Genomic DNA, 14,457 nt, shown 5'->3' on the forward strand with positions numbered 1-14,457 from the left:
GCAAGGCGTCTAATGATTACTGGGAACACGTACCCTTTGCCACAGGTTTTGGTGGCCATCTCTCATTGAAGGGCCGAGGGCATGCGGTTCAGTTCCCTAAGCAATCAAGGGTCTGGGTAAACATGCTTGACTGATTAATGATAACAGCTCTTAAAACACCACAGACGTTTCCAGTGCCCAGAAATGTTTATTTTTTTATACTAAATTAAATTCATTTTCTCTCTCATTCCCTCTAAGGAAAATGGTGACAAATTTAAATTCAGAGTGGACTGCTATATTGAAGATGGCCATGTGCCACAACCTCTAAATAAGCTATGGTTTGGGTTTGTATTTCAGCAGGAGGATGATGGGAGGGAGGAGGTTTAAGGGCAGGGAGAGAAAAAGGAAAGTGTCAGTGAGTCCTGTGCCAGTGTACCACTGCCCTGCACACAGACAGAGCTTCATAAATTTTTGTATTTAGCAAATACAGTCATAATCAAAACAGTAATAATTTATCATATCATTAAACATGATAAATACTTATGTATCATGGGAAAAGAGAAGGAAACAAATACAAAGGAGCATCTGCTTTGTGCCAGGCACCACAATGCTGGGAAATAGAAAACATTATTTCCATTAAGCATTAGAAAACTGAAGCTTAGAGTGGTTCATTTGCCCAAGGCAATACAACACAAACCTTGCATTCCAAAGCTCATTTCCCATCTATTTATGTTTATCTACATTGCCCCTAATGATGAGAGCAACAACAGACATTTGTACAGTGTCTATTGATTTTTCTTACATAAATTATTCTGTCCATTTTATGTTAATCAATTTGTTACCTCTTAAAAAATCTATAGTAGACTAGATAGTCATGGCATTATAACCGTTGCGGTTTTTACCATGTTACCATGACCCTGCTGATTCCCACCAGTTGCATACTGGCCAGCAGAGAAATGCTCTCAGAAGAGCACATCCTTCCAATGGGTACGTTTCCCTGGTTTCTAAGGATTATAGCTCTATGATTCAGAAACGTACATAGACTCTAGCGTGAGCTGAAGTAGGACGAGAAATTCAGACTGTTGTGAATATCCTTTTTAAATACTGAGGTAAAATAAAGCCATGGTTTGTAAATCAATTTCAAAGGACAAGGAGACATTGCTTTTTTCCACTTTAAAAAAAAATTTGTCACAAATGAATTTATAAAGTTACACCTGGTTACATATAAAATAGGAAGATACATGGCATAGCTGTGCATTATGATCTTCAAGAAACGAAGACATTTGACAACTGTTCAGGAAAGTTCATTATAAATGTTGGACAATTCTTGACGATGAATCTGATTTTTTTCTGCATGTAAAAGACAGGTATATGTTCTTTCCCTTCATAAAATGTGCAGATATTCTACAATAAGTAAGAATGGGAAAGGCTGACACATTTATTTGTTTATTCTTCAATAGGTATTTGTGGTTCACTCATTTGTGTCAAGAACTATACTAGGTGGATAACAGCTCAGCAAAACAATACCCCTGCCCTCCAGTGGCTCAGTGTTTAGGGTAGAGAACACAGAAATGAAAGCAGACAAATCAAACTCATGCATGATTAATGTCAAAATATCGGCAAAATGCTGTAAGAGACCAAATTTCAGAACCTCCTCTGTCATTTAAACAAAAAACAAAAACAAACAAATAAAACTCTTGTCCTAATCTGGTAAATATTAATTGTTTGGGTTAAAGATTTGTTCTGGAAGAAGCAAAACACTTTCAGAAACATTCTAGGCCTTTCTACCATAATTTATCTGATTACAATGACCCTGTGGGGCAAATGATTTTTTGCCATTTCTGTATGTTGAATTCCTACTCATTCTTCAAAGTCCAGTTGAAAAGCTGTCTCCTCCAAGAAGACTTTCTTGATCCTCTAAGCTGAATATGCTCTGTGCTTGCTTTACTTGTGTCTTATTAATAGATCATTTTCTAACCTATATCGTGGCGATATTTTTCTGATTTTTTTTGCTTTCAGTCTCAGGTTGAGGCCTCCTGAGGTTATCAAAAAGAGAAATCTCACCTTCCTTCTTCTTTCTGGAGAATCTCTTTCTCTGATGGCAGTTAAACAGATGGTTCTGAAATTCAGTCAAAAAGAAGCACCTCAGGGTGTACCTGGACCAGGCAAGCAATGGGAAGCAGGATGCATAGTTTTCTGGGTTTGCTGTTCTCCACCCAGGCCTGACCTCCAAAGAGCTAAGACCGTCCCACATGGAGCCCTGGAGCAGAGAATGTGGGCATTTACCCTCCATGAATTCACTTTGTGATCTTAGTACAAAAAAATTAAGATCATAAAGTATAGAATGACCCTGATCAAGATTAAATTGCACAGAATACACTGATACAGCGTATCAGTCAGCTGAGGCTGTGTTTTGCTGCCATAACAAACAACCCTCAAATCTCAGGGCTTACAACAGTGCTTTCCTCTCACTCTTATTACATCCATCTTGGCTGTGGCTTTACTCCACTCATTTTTTCTCCCAGGACCTAGGCTGAAGAAGCAGCCTTTATCAGGAACAATGCAGACACCATAAAAGGGGGAAAAGGTGACAGACCATGTGATGCTTTTCAACCTTCCTCTTGGACATGGCAGAGATCACTTCTGTTCCAGTTCCATTGTCAAAACAAGGCCATGGCCAAGACTGAATTTGATAGGATGAAGGTATGTAATTCCCTCAGACGGAAAAGGCTTATAGGAGGAGCAGCACAATTAAAAAAAATTTTTTTCATCTACTACAACATGTCAGGAAGATTTAGATATTGAAGCAATCCAGAAAGAGCACTAGACAAGCAGCTTCCTATTGAGTTTTAGTGGAAATATGTTCACGTCAATTGTCTGGGTTCTAAGCCTTAATTTTTTTTATCTATAAAATCAGAGGTTTGGTCTACGTGGTGTCAAGGTCCCATTACAACTCTGCCATTGAATCTAAAGCCTTGCATTATGGTTATTTGTTTTAGCCAGTATCATTTCTATATTTCTCAGAGATCTTACCAAGTATGGTGCTTGAAAACATTTGTTGAATAAATAAGTTAACCCTATGAATAACTTATACTTTAGTGCAAATTCATTAGATAATTTCCTGGAGGCAGATTCCATGGCTGGAATGTGGAGAGCACTGAGAGCCTTGTGGTGGTGAAAGGAGAAAAGTAAAGAGAAGAAGTGAAAGCAGCACATGAACACACAGAGGAGAGCTGAAAAACTGAGGCCAGGAATGCTCCAGTTCCTGGCGATTCCTCTTAGAGGAGCTCTGCGCCTGAAAGCATATATTATAACAGGACACAGTTCTGGATTTCCCTAGGGCTGAAAATTGTTTAACTTACTAAATGTAAAGACATATATATTTTGAAAGTATTGCAAATAGCAAGAGGTTCGACTTTTTTCTTTTGTTCCTTATTTTGTATGGGAAAACTAGGTAAAGAGCACACTCCCAAACTGTTACAATTCAATTATAGGAAATGCTGCAGTCTTGTATAAAGATGAAATTTCTGCTTCTATTGTGAAAAGGAAATGATAGCCTTTCGAACTTAACAAAATAGTTGATTTGCCAAGAAAATGCTCTCAACCAGAAGGAGTCAGCTAAGAAGAAAAATCAGACAGTGCTTTTGTTTCCATTTGATTCTGTTTCCATGAGGTGATGAAAATGCTCTTTCATTTTTTACAAAGCTCTCCTATATTTACCACAAATACAGATCATTGTTATTTAAATAACTACAAAATCTAATTTGAATTTCATATTTAATCTTCAGCTGGAATGATGAAGATTTGTCTTCTACTTACCCATATCATTCTTCCTGCCCACATAATCGTAGTTTGGTGAGATCACTTGTGAGTTTTATTTCTTATTTTATTTCTCACTTTAATAATTGTAGTCCATAGTAGCTCCTCAATTATTTCACTCCTTGGTTGTACAAATAAATTGAATGTGTAGATTTACTTTTTATCAATGCAGTGTGAAAAGGTAATTAAAGAATTCAATGTAGTTTGAAATTAAAAATAATTAGATCCACAACACAGATAAAATCTATCCAAAATAATGAGAGCTGTTTTGTAAGCTCAACTAACATCATGCCGCTGAAAAAAACAATCCTTTTTACCTTAACTAACTTCAACATGATGAGCTGTAAAACTCCAAATACTGCAGTGAAGATCTGAGAAGTGAAACCGGAAGCAAGTAAAAGCAGGAGTCTGGGTGTATATGATGCATGAAGAATCCATTATTTTCTATTTTCCTTTTTTAGCTTTCCAATATGACCTTCAAACTAGTGATTTGAGCATCTCAGAAAAACACATTCAAGGAAAGGCGCTTTTAAACCACAACTTTTTAAGTCTTTCAGAAATCTGTATTCTTACATCTCTTGCTGACTCAGGAGAGGATTGGCTTTCACTTTGGGAGGAAGACATACTTCTTTGCCTCCTGACCAATGGCTCCCCACCTCTCCTGGCTGTGATATGTTAGTAAGCAATGCCACCAAATAGGAAACAATTGATCCTTAGGCCTGACACTTTAAATCAAAAGCGTTTTATAGTTTTCATCTACTGTTCGGAATATTGTTGTTTCTGGTGGCTAAAAGTCTGTATGTGGGAGATACTGAGAACTTTAGTAAGCTTATGATATAAAATATGTAATGCCACTAGAACTTTCAAGTGTTACTTCACCATTAAACATCCAAATCTTGAAGCTTCAAGACCTTGGTGAGGATGTAGTACCCACAGGTCTGTTCCAGGAAGTCAGGACTAGCCTATTAGTATGCAGTTTTCCTTGGAGACCGGCCATCTTCACACTGTGCGTGCGTTCCCCTCTCCAACCTTCCTGTCACTGCTCTGTGTCCACGACCCAGCCTACGGCGCCTTGGACGGATCTCTTGCCATTTCCTGCATTCTGCACGAGCACTAATTGAAAATTTGGGTGGCCTTGCTTATTTATTTTCCTGGAATTCAGTGGGTTATATTTTCATGGCATTTTCTCAGCAGTGCAGCGTTTCAATTTCAAACGACGACAATGAGAAGAAAAGCCAGTCCCCGTCAGCAGGCTGTATCCCCAATTTGAATTTGCAATACTGCCTTTGCAAATTGTAACTAAACGTAAACGATCAGAAATGCCTGTTTTTTCATGAAACTAAAAAACACAAGTTTACTTTCTCCTTGAAAGGGAGAAAACATGATGATGTGCTCAGTTTCTACTAAAAAAAAAAAAAAAAAAGATAAACAGGAGGTAACATTAAAAATTATTTGATAAAATTGAACAATCGACTGCCCATGTCTAAATCTTCACACAAGGCACTGACTCGAATTTTTCTGTCGGATTAATATACTAAAAAGAGCTTGCTTCACTCTGCAATAGCACGAGGGTTTCATACAAAGTACAGCCTGTGTGTGCTGCATGAGCATTTTTCTTTAGGAATATGAGGCTAATGTGAAATATTTAATTTTATCAAGATGTTCTACAATGTTGTTCTAATAATCTACCACTGCTGTAAATTTTGTATTGCCTAACATTCAAAGAGGACTCCATTCCAATGAATTTGTGTAAAAACACAATTTGGCAAAAATTAAATTTATATACATAGCTTATAGAATTTGCACCTTAAAGCTGACTTTTGATTTCATCCTGGATGTGTGCATCTTTCATTTCTGAACTAAGAGTACTTAAAGAAAGTGAATTTTTAACATCTCATGCATTTTGCATGCAGTATATTGAAAGATTTAGAATGGTTGAAAATTGACACACATGTTAAATAGACTTAGTTACCGAAGACAATTACTTTAGTGAAACTCCCTGAAAAGTGCCAGTTGAGGGGCAAATACACTTCCAGTTTTGTATCTTTAAAATAGGACTGAGTCTAGCTTGTTTTTTGAATCTTGAGAGCTACCTTCCCTGGTTTATAAGCATTTCTGCCATTGGTGTAATCAGTGGCTATACTAATTGTACATCAATTTACCTCAAAATCGGGAAATGATAAGACCTTTCTGTGGAGCAAAGGTTGCCATGGCTGTGAGCCGAAAGTAAATCTTGAAAAACATTTGTCTTATTTATTTTGGGCAACTGATCTGGGAAATAAAAATATTTTCATCTGTTCATTTTAATCAAACAATTAATGGCATGAAATAGCTATTCTGAGTCACTTTTTATAAATTGGAGCTAGCACTAAATTGTCAAAAAATCAATGACAATAACACAAATCATATCTTCACACAAAAATAAGTACATAATGGTTATCTGGGTGAACAAATTTATTAATGCCTTACTATAATTCATAAATAGGCTTTCTTTTCCATATACATTTTGTTTTAAAATTGTAGGTGTAAAAGAGGGAAAAAATCCGCTTGGACTATGCAAATATTGCCTAGCTAAACTACTTATTCTGAATATATACAGATGTGAGCTGAATAACATAATTAGGTTTTTCACATGATACTATGTATTTGAAACTCATTAAATAAGATATGCTGTGCATATAATAGTGGTAACATTTTATGTTTATATAGCTCTTCATAAACCACAAAAGTATTTTTTAACATATATAATTGAGGTTCACAATAATTCTCTGAGGGTCACTTATCTAAAAAGTACATTAAACTCAATAAGAAAAGCTGTTAAATAAAAATAAGTCTATGGTTATTAAAAATATTGACATAATAATAGAATCAAGTATGAAAAATAGGGAAAGCATTGCAGTTTAAATAAAGAAGATACTTAACCTCGGAGAGCGGTACTGCTTTAATCCAGCACAGAACAGGGTTTTTGTGGCTCTTCCACTATGCTGAACAATTTGGATAACAAGCTAGCAGACATTCATTAACTTGGTAAATTCAAATATATTTTATTTAGTGGTTTTTCTTTTCATTTGACTTTTTAAAAATAAAATGTAAAAAGGAAATCACACTATTCACAACCGTATCTTTTTTTTTCCCTAGTAGTGAGCCTCTTCTCATATCAGTCTTGTTATTTTAAATTATACCTTAAGAAAATAAATGTCAGCTGGGATATAGTCCCTTTGGAGGCTTGCCTTTGGTAGCTAAGTCTGAACAGATATGGGAAAAGACATGTTTTACTGTTTGTACAAAGTCTCAAAAAATTAAAATGACGCATTTCTAATATTTCCCACTATCATTTCCTCTTTGCCAGAGTTAACAATGAATTTTAGCTTGACTGATGATTACTTCCCCAGATGTCAAAAGCAAAATTAAAATATCTTTTAAAAGAAATGTACTTCACAGAATAAACAAGAAAAAAACCACCTCTTTTGACTTACCCTTTCCTGCATATGCAGCGAGCTGCCACTTCCTCTCAGACGTGTGACTCCAGAGTATATTTTCCAACTTGTGTATAGACATAAGTGACAGCTGAATTTAGAAATTAATTCCTAAAATTTCAAAACTATGCCTAATAAAAATGCAAAGTCTGGGCTGGAAGATTTATATAACAGAAGATGGGCCATTATCTGCAGAGCAAGTTGATGGTTGTCAAGTAGGTAGGCAAAAAAACAAAAAACACAGAAGTGTAAGTATGAAATATCTTCTCGTTTTTGCTTTCTCTTGAAACTTGATGCCTAGACAGAATATTGGCGTATATGTACAATGTTGTATAACAGAATTATTGGATCTATGTATTGGTTTTCTACATCTGACATTCAACTGTAAACAACTGACAACTCACCTGATTTGGATTAGTTTATCCAAAGCATAAGGCAAAATAAACCAGATCCCTGATTTCTTTTTCTTGAGAAAATAAGCTGGTTCTTCTGAACACTTTTTTTTTCTTGTAATGAAGGCGAAAAGAGGCGATATAACTAAGAGAACAAGGTACTTAACAGACCTCCAATCCTAGGGATAGACTGTCTACTCACTTCAAGACTTGGAGAGAAGACGCATTGTGGCTAGGAAGCCCAAAACCTCCCAAACACAATTCTCCAGTTGCATAGGCCAGAGATGATCTTAAGAGCTGTTGAAAGCAAAATACTAGTATACAATCTTCCTATGATGAGTAGGTCAGCCACAAAAGAGAAATGTGTAAATCAGAGACTTTAAAAAAAAATTAGAATGCTGCTCTCAGCATTCTTTTTCACATAGAATTCTGCTGAAGACCTCAATTTACATTAAAGATGAAAGAGAAGTGGGGAAAATAAATATTTAAACTGTGATCGATGAGACAGGATGATGCAAGGTGGGTTAAAAAAGGGCTAAAACAAAATGGAATCTAAACATTCAAAAGTCCTCGAGCCCCCACAGCCGCTTCCCCTCCAGTGCCTCACACCCACCATCTGGAACGTGATTTCCAGTGGGACTGCTCTCACTCACCCCACTGCAACCCTTCTTAGTAGTTGCTACCTCCAAATTTGGTTTCCAGTCTTTTCTTATTAGCACGTGTGTGTGCGTGTGTGTGTGTGTGTGTGTGTGTGTGTGTGTGTGTGTGTGAGGCAGTAGTGGGCAGTGACCCATGGTGTCTACCGCTGGCCTGACCACAGCAAGCTTTGGACTGCGTGTCAGGTGAGGCTTGCCCAAAGACAAAGTGGGAGGTCCCTTAAGTAGGGGACATTTTCCTACAGTTTTGGGGGGGGGCTGCCTTAATTTGCCACTGCCTTTAGCTTAAACAAGAATTAAAGCTAAAATGACGTGTCACTGAAGGTACTTGTTACTGTTATAAAAAAGAACTTCCGATATTCTCAGAACCATTTGTTCTGTTCAAAAATTAAAATGGAAGGAAGAAAGAGGGAGGAAGAGATGTAAAAAGAAAAGAAGTAGCCCTAGTCAGTCTATTGACTCAACTTTCTCCTCTGTCCATTTCCACTTAATTTTTTCCTTTTTAATTTTGGTCAGTTGGCTAATAGTTCTCATTTTCCTGCTGCCAGCCGTTTCTGGTTTTGTAACAACGTTTACTCTTCTCTATGAAAATGTGATTTTTAGGAAATAAAAAGCCACAGGATATAATCAACCTCTATGAATCTAAGACAAATTATGTATGAAAAAGGAATAAGAAGTTGATGTCTGTTGTTACCATCACTCACAGATTGAAATGCTTGCTTCAATTTCTGAAATGTTCTGGTGGCCACCACCTATGGATCGCCCCTGGAGCACAGGCACTTCTTGGACTGGCCCTTAGGATCCCTGTGTGCATTATGTGTTACAGTGACCTGAAAAGAACTTGGGGTACGTCAGTAACCAAAACTAAATGGAGATTTTAACAGCTCAGACTTCCACAGATTTTATACATTAAAGAAAGTTTTTGTCTCTATTGGTTAGGTTTCTCAGAAAGTAGAAGTGTTTCTCAGAAGTAGAAGACTATTAATTATAATTATTATTAGCAATAATACTTTTATTACAATATTATAGATATGCTGAAAGGATAATAAGTCAGCATAAGTTCATATATCAGAATTGCTAAATTTTTTATATGTATTTAGTTATTTCATATTTAAATAAGCTGTTCCTCTTCTTGGAAGAGTAGCTCATTAAAATGCTACTATAATATGAAATATTCTAATTTCCACTTTAAAAAATGTAAGGGCTCTAAAGTTAATAAAGCTTAATTTGCTGTTTGTATTGATTTGAATGCTAAGACAATATAAAATCTCAATAGATGAAGTAGAAAGTTTTGATTCCATGACAGAACTACATGCATTCTATAATTATATTTTATAACGGAGGTCAGTATTCTAAATTAGTTATTTAGGTTCATTAAATGTCACAAAATGTACAACATTTCTGGTCATTTAAAACTATTTAACATGTAGTTATTAGATTTCTAGTTAGGATGGGCATATAGTATTAAAACACATTTGAATGATTTGCTATTGTCGTTTTTCAAAAATAGTAGTAATAATGTGTATTTAATTAATTATTTATCCTCATGTGAAGCTTACAGATGCCTATATTTCTATATTTCCAATAGAGATCATAATGTGAATGTGTACATATAATGTAAACTACAATACATATATTTCCTCCAATATGAATAAGTTCATTAAATAAGTACATTAAAAAATCAAAGATTAATAGTCACCTACATTTTAAAGTAGTGAGTTTATTCATGCTCGCATTTTAAAACGATTAGTTATGTTAATAGCTTTATGTCTGGGATTATTTATGTCCCCAAATACTCTTACATAATTGTGTTTTCTAATAAACCTAACCAATAGAAGAGTCCTTTATTCCACTGCACTCATATTTGCTGATTTAAATGTGTTAGTATATGCTTGAAAAACAGGCAAGAAAGACAGCTTCTTCAAAGTTTTAGCTGGTATTTTCTTATTTGTTAAAGATTTTTCTCCCAACAGATTCTCTTAGGCAGTAGATTTTGTATTAGCCCTAATTGTGAATATTTATCACATAAAACCCAGACACAAAAAAGTTAAAAAAATGCAAAACATGATTTTTCATTATCCCCTTCACCTCCCGTGACCCCAAATATGGTTTTCTTATATTACTTTTGGAAAATAAATATTGCAATAATAATAATTATTATTATAGTGTGTTTACCTTAATGGCAGGTTAGCTTAATTTATAGAAACCAAGAGAGGATGTGTAGAAAAAAGGAGTAATGCCTGGAGTGTAAGAGGCACTGTGTCATTATTTGTTGATTTGAAAAACAAGCTTGAATTGCTGCAATATACATGTACAGAGGATCTCTCTGAATTAGTAACTAGGCAACTAGTCTTATGCAGAAAATAAACTTTTTGTGGAAGTGCTTTTTAGATTTGCACAGCCACTATGATCAGTTAAACAGATTTCTTATAAAAAATTTTTTAAACACTATTAACAGCTTTATTGAGGTATAACTCATATAGAAAAATTGCACATATTCAATGTATACAATTTGGTGACTTTGGAACTTAGACATCTTTGAATGAAAGAATTACTGTGTTGTAAACCAAGAAAGAAAAGCAATGTGAAAATTCTGTAAATATAGAAGATGAAGTAAAAATGCAAAAAGCTTCCCTCTCTGTTTGATGTGGGAAGCTGACTCATCTAGTTCAGGAAGAACATTCTAAATTCTTTGAGAATTAATTTACCTTTCATTTCTCTTAAAATATGCCAAAACCCACTGGGGTGGGGGTGGGTAGGACAAGGACCGGCACAACAGTGCATCGCGTTCCCCTTTCCAGCATTATGACCAAGGCAAGTACGGCCTATAATTTCTGGTTGAAACAGATTTTCCTAAAGAATGAAAATGTCCTTCTAAGTGTTTTAACAAACGCATGCTTACAAACAGGAGGCCACTTAAAAGCAGTAACAATGGTAACTAAATATATCTAAAACACAAAATGACATGAAAGGACTAACAACAATCACTGAAACTTTCTTTCACAACTTGAAATCAGCAAACAGAGTATGTAAATTTCTAGGATAAAATTGTAATTACATAGAGAGATTTTCACCATTTATTTTCAGTCAAATAAAACATTAGGAATTCTCACAAGTCTACAGACCTAGAAAGCTATTGTTTATCAGAAAGAAAATATATGCATGTACTAAAAGAAAATCTATCATTTATGTTTGTGCATTTGAGCCTCTAGTCTATGTTAGTAGGATGAATATGTATCATGTTAAATATATGTAAAACATAATAGAAATGCAAATCAACACAGACCCACACATCCAGGATCTGAAAAAGTGTGGCCAAGCTTAGAAGGAATTAGTTTATGGAAAAGTAGGAATTCAGTAAAAACACAAAGGTGAAAATGCAACTCAGGTATTTAACATTATATTGTTTTTCTCTTTATCACTTTAATTCACAGCTAACCTGCTATCGTTGGTTTTCTTTCTTTCTTTCCTTTGCTTTTAATTAAAATTTATTGGGGTGAAAACGGTTAGTAAGATTACACAGGTGTCAAGTGTACAATTCTGTAACACATCATCTATATATCACGTTGTGTGTTCAATTTAGCCAGGGAAGAAGAAGCAAAGCAGTTAGTTCACAGGGCAGGGGCTGAGGGGTGTGAAAGTGATTCAAGACAGGAGCAAGCAGATATGGAAAAAGAAGAGAACCGAAATCTGCCTCAAAGTCAGAGAAAACAACCAAGAAAAGTTCTCAGTTTTAAAATGGCTTGCCATATAGGTAACAAATTCAAAGAACAAAGTATCTAGGAGAGAAAAAAAAAAAAATCGCTTTAATTGAATAGGAAGAAAAATTAGTATGATCCACTACTGCTGGCATATAGAGTTACTTGGGAAAACTCCAGTAACAGCATCCATACATCTACTCCTACATAGATAGCAGGCCAGATAAAGTTGCCAGAGAGAAGGCCCTGCAGTTCAGGAAAAAATTACTGCAGAATGGTTGTTTGTTGAAAAGTGTGGTCATGGGGTTTTAGAATTTAAAGTGACTTTAGAGTTTCTCTCTCCTGAACACCTTCTTTTAAAAATGAGATAACTGGAACGCTCAAGCCATCAAAGAATGTATCTGATCAGGGTTGATATCAGGCAGGCCAGAATGTGGGCTTCTAAACACCTCAGTAATTAATTGATCTAAAGAGCAGATCCTCAAATAATGTAGTTTTATATAACATCATTTCATTGTAATGTTGATGAGACAAAGACAAAATGAATTCCTGGCCAGGGCCACTCTGTCTATTTGGGGTTTGCACGTTCCCCCCACGTCTGTGAGATTTTTCTCTGGGACTCCGGTTTCCTCCCACAACCCAAACCTGAGCACATGAGGTGAATTGGCATATCTGCACTGTCCCAGCCTGAGTGAGTGTAGATGTCTGTGAGTGACCCTGCAATGGAATGCGTCCTGTACAGGGTGGGGCCTGCACCCTGAGCTGCTGGGATGGGCTCTGGCCAACTGGCCCTATACTGGAATAAGTGGGGTGAAAAAGAATGATTTTACTTGTTTTTAGTAATCTTAAATGTATGTATAGCTCACATTTATTTCAATGTTTAAAATTAGAAGTGTTTTGAGTCTTTACGTAGAAATTTGGTGATGGTTTTGTGACCAGAAATATGTTATAGGAACTTAACTCTTGTTCATGTCAACTCCCCTATAGTAAGATTGATTTTGTTATATGTTGTTTTGCTTAAAGTCACAGCTTCTGAGAACATATCAATGACATTAAGTGAGGACTTATTGTATCAATAGCTATATCAATCAATCAATCTTCCTCTCAATCCATATTTAAACCAACTATACTTCAGTCAACTCTTCATTTCTCAGGGATCATGGATAGTTTTGTCTTTTTATTTTTAGTATTTCACTGCTCAACCTCCACCAGGGGTGGAAAAATAAGTTCTTACTGAAATCACCTGGCTATGCTATACGGTTATCACTTTTGTTAGAAGCATTCAGTCAGAAACAACAACAGTTCACAGTTTTGGATAAAGCGTGGATTGGAAATTTATCTTTGTTAACTTTTTGTGTATTTCTTATGCCTTCGTACCGCAGAAAGTATAAAGAGGGCCAGGCCCAGGACACTAGCCAGCAGAAGAGTATCAGCAGCTGCTGAGACGTTATCATAGGAGGCAGGATGCGGCCTCAGCAGTCATGGTCGGTAGCAGCAGGGGTACCTGCTGTGGGCACACTGAGGGGAGTCCTGCACGCAATGCTTTTAATCGCCTTTGGGACCTATATTCAATACCTTCAAGGGAGCACAGCCGAATCAACAACTTAGGTGAAATCTACTGAAAAGAGGATGAGAAAACTACCTTTACGGAGTTTAAAATTTTTTATTGGGTTTATGGGAAACTAAAGTGTTAGTGGAGCAATGAAAGGACTCAGATGAAAACTATGTCGTATGAGAACAGGAAATGAGATATGACAGCAGGCAGATAAATTGTATGCAAACCATTTCTAAAACTCCTGGAAGTGGGAAGCCTTCATAAAGGAGCGTCCACCAGACTAAAATCCTATACAAAAGCCGAAAGGCCAGCAACAACACGTCTCTTAGCCCGAGTGAAACTGTAACTGGCGCTTCTGCTGCAAATGGGGTAACATTCCTTGAGAGCAGACATAACATGGCACGCCAGCCAGTCTGCTGTCCCAAGCCCCAGTCTATAGGGGAACTTTCACATCAGTGGAATAAACTTGGAATATGGTTCCCTTTTCTATGATTGCAGACACTAATGATAAAATGCAAATTGGCCTTGTTCCTACTGAAGTATATTAGACCTTCAAGTGGAACATTTTAAAAGAAAAAAACAAAACAAACACCCCCCTGACAAAAATAAAAACCCAAACAAAAAAATTTCAACCACCGTTGCCTAGCAATTTAAAATAAATTAAAGTGCCATCTTACATTCAGTTATACCTCCTTCATTTAGATGGTAAAGAGGTCTAAATTCTTATTCTGAGGAAACCATGGAATTAGGTTGTCCCTTCCCTGTCTGCAGCAGCAGGGCAGGCCTGGAAGGGAAGGCAGATCGCCTGGTGGCCACGGTGAGTCATTTTCATGTTCTGACCAAATTCCCTCTCTCCAGGTTCCATCTCTCATATCTCTCTAA

At 36.2% G+C, this 14,457-nt stretch overlaps 1 long non-coding RNA gene across 2 annotated transcripts in view; it reads left to right on the forward strand.

The window, feature by feature from the left end:
- LOC109436361 (uncharacterized) overlaps window positions 1-14,457 on the forward strand; it is a 46,255-nt gene that overhangs the window by 29,040 nt on the left and 2,758 nt on the right. The window contains exons 1-2 of one of the 2 annotated variants that reach the window (XR_012497776.1): window positions 8,309-8,508; window positions 9,029-9,168. This is a non-coding gene — a long non-coding RNA (uncharacterized LOC109436361). Of the gene's footprint in view, window positions 1-2,504; window positions 2,683-8,308; window positions 8,509-9,028; window positions 9,169-14,457 lie in introns of those variants that run through there. The other variant, XR_012497777.1, reaches the window with a different exon arrangement.

This window comes from Rhinolophus sinicus, linkage group LG06, assembly GCF_036562045.2.
Source record: "Rhinolophus sinicus isolate RSC01 linkage group LG06, ASM3656204v1, whole genome shotgun sequence".
Lineage (NCBI taxonomy): Eukaryota > Metazoa > Chordata > Mammalia > Chiroptera > Rhinolophidae > Rhinolophus > Rhinolophus sinicus.